This window comes from Alosa alosa, chromosome 24, assembly GCF_017589495.1.
Source record: "Alosa alosa isolate M-15738 ecotype Scorff River chromosome 24, AALO_Geno_1.1, whole genome shotgun sequence".
NCBI classification, from domain to species: domain Eukaryota; kingdom Metazoa; phylum Chordata; class Actinopteri; order Clupeiformes; family Clupeidae; genus Alosa; species Alosa alosa.
Window position 1 is genome coordinate 22,482,552 of NC_063212.1, and position 2,500 is coordinate 22,485,051.

At 48.5% G+C, this 2,500-nt stretch overlaps 1 pseudogene; it reads left to right on the forward strand.

Annotated features, from left to right (window-relative positions):
• Window positions 1-2,088: 2,088 nt before the first annotated feature.
• The window catches only part of LOC125289316, a 233,897-nt pseudogene continuing 233,485 nt past the window's right edge, over window positions 2,089-2,500 (forward strand).

The following is a 2,500-nucleotide window of genomic DNA, read 5'->3' on the forward strand; positions in this document are numbered from 1 at the left end:
GAGAGAGAGAGAGAGAGGGAGTGAGAGAGTGAGGGGAGAGAGTGAGGGGAGAGGAGGTGAGGGAAAGAAAAAAGGGAAGAGTGAGAGGGAGAGAGAGAGAAAGAGAGAGAGGAGAAAGAATAAGGGAGAGAGATAAAAAGAGATAAAAGTGTCCCACTGTCAATATTATGTTTTACTCACAAATAGATAATACTGTTCACCATTCTGTTGCTCTCTCTGCTGAGGATAAAGAAGCCATCGGACTTGAACATGCCTTTCCTCTTCTTCAATTTGAACAGGAGGCAGTGCTCATCATGGCTCTTGGCTGAGTTCCACCGTTCTGCCCTGTCATTTCACACACACACACACACACACACACATACACACACACACACACACACGAGTACATGGTTATCTGCTGGAGGGTGGAGGAAAGAGGTGGAGATTACGTTGAGGCAGGGTGGTGAATTTATGTCTGTAAGGGCTTTTTTTCTTTTAACACACTTGGACACACACACACTCACACTGGGCAGAGAAATAGTCTACTCTAGGTCATTTCCACCACAAGATACAAATTCCAGTACATTTGTTCCCACCAAGTAAGTTCTTCTGAATAAATCAGACGTCTTAGAGGATGTCCACAAAGCACACACACACACACACACACACAAGCCAGTGGAACGACCTCACCTGGAGCCCCAACTCCATGGTGAATTCTGCCCTGTCATTACATGCCCAATGGAAATAGCGTGAGGTCAAAGTTCAAGAGCATGGTGACATTTTTTTCACAAACACTGCATATTTGAAGAAGGCTAGGGGGAAAGGGGCACATGCACTTGGCACCTCACAAAGTTTCCTTCAGGGTGGAGAGGAAACAACATTTTTTTTCCAGTAGTTGATGGGCCTCCAGTAAGAAAGACAGATAAGGAAAAACAGAGACAGAGAGAGGAGAGAGAGAGGAGAGGGAGGGAGGGAGAGAGAGCAGAGAGATGGGGGGAGAGAGGGAGCGTTTACATACTTCTCCTTGCCGTGCTAATAGAGATAAAGCTGAATTCAAGCATGCGTGTCAGACGGTAATTCAGGTAGGCCATACCGCACATACCTGTGCTATTGTATCCCTCGCAAAGTGCTCGCTGTTCGCCTTTGAGAGCGCCTCACCGAGGATGGCATTACCGACAAACATGGTCATTATCTGGGACTTGGGTTTCTTCCCACCTCTTCAAAAACACTACTGCCCCGAAGGTACCCGTCATCCTGCCATTTTAGGACGCGGAACGTGCCAAGCGCGCTGAGTAGCGCGTGTAAGAATCACTCACTGAAGCCTTATCAGACATCTCTCCAGTACATAAAAAGTACATGAATGGAGGCGTAGTTCATAGCCTACACTCCTTTATCGCTTTTATTTGAGCCCCTAGGCTACTTCTGACAAGCAGCCCTTCCCGCGCAAGCGTTCGCTCACTCAGGTGACGTGAACTCCTAGGCTATCATTTCTCTCTCCCTAATCGCCCGCGCTGGAATGGGGTGGGCGTGAGGTCGCGCGTTCCCCACTAAACGAGGAGATGATTGACGGAAAATGGCTCGAGATCAGGGAGTCGCGGCAAAGGAATGCCTCCCTCGCCTGCGCGCGCGCGCTCACACACACACACACACACAGCCCCGTAGGACGGTGGAAGGGTAACTTGAGGGAGGCTCCACAAATCATACAAGATACATCCCGACCGTAATTGCGTAGGCTACCTCTTGGAGCCCATGCGAACAAGTCAAAGAAGTGTAAATTCACATCGGATGTTTTTTTTTTAATCATTTAAATAATTTTCCATGAACAGCTCGTTGTGGCGCGCTGTACACTGTGAAACCCAGACTTGGGAGAGGGGTTGCTCTTTGCCAGTCCCACGCGACTGTAACTTTAAGAATGTAAGGTAGGAGCCCCTTATACTGACGCACGCCCGGTATGCAAACATAAATTTAGCAACAACGTGCTTCTCTCCTCGCGCATAAAACGGTGGAACCAAATATGACGAGTCGTGTTGGCATCGGTGACTTTTTGCCAGCTGCCATACGGACCTGACAAGAAGCAGAGAGAGAGAGAGAGAAAGAGAGAGAGAGAGAGAGAGTACACGCCTTTGCTGTTCGCTCGGAGCAGTGCGCTGAACATCAGCAAGCAGTTGTGCTCTCAGAACGTTGCAAGGAGGAGAAACTGTCAAACGAGGCTGCAACACCGAACATGAACGGGAACGCGGGACTTCTCCTTGGGATTGTGTTAAGTTTCCTGGTAAGTGTTTTCGTCGCTCCAGTAATTTATTGTTATGAGTGAATACCACATAAACGGGACCCCATACAGAGACTCATTCAGAGAGCAGCCTTGGGACGCTCGCAGACAGGCATTCGTGTGCAACAGTTGTAGTAGATGCCGCCGGGCTGTTAGCGAATGTTTTAACAATGGAAATACACACCTGTTCTGAACCCCTCGTGCTCATTATTGTCACGTTTAAGATGTGTTTCACTGTCTAATGTGTCTCAG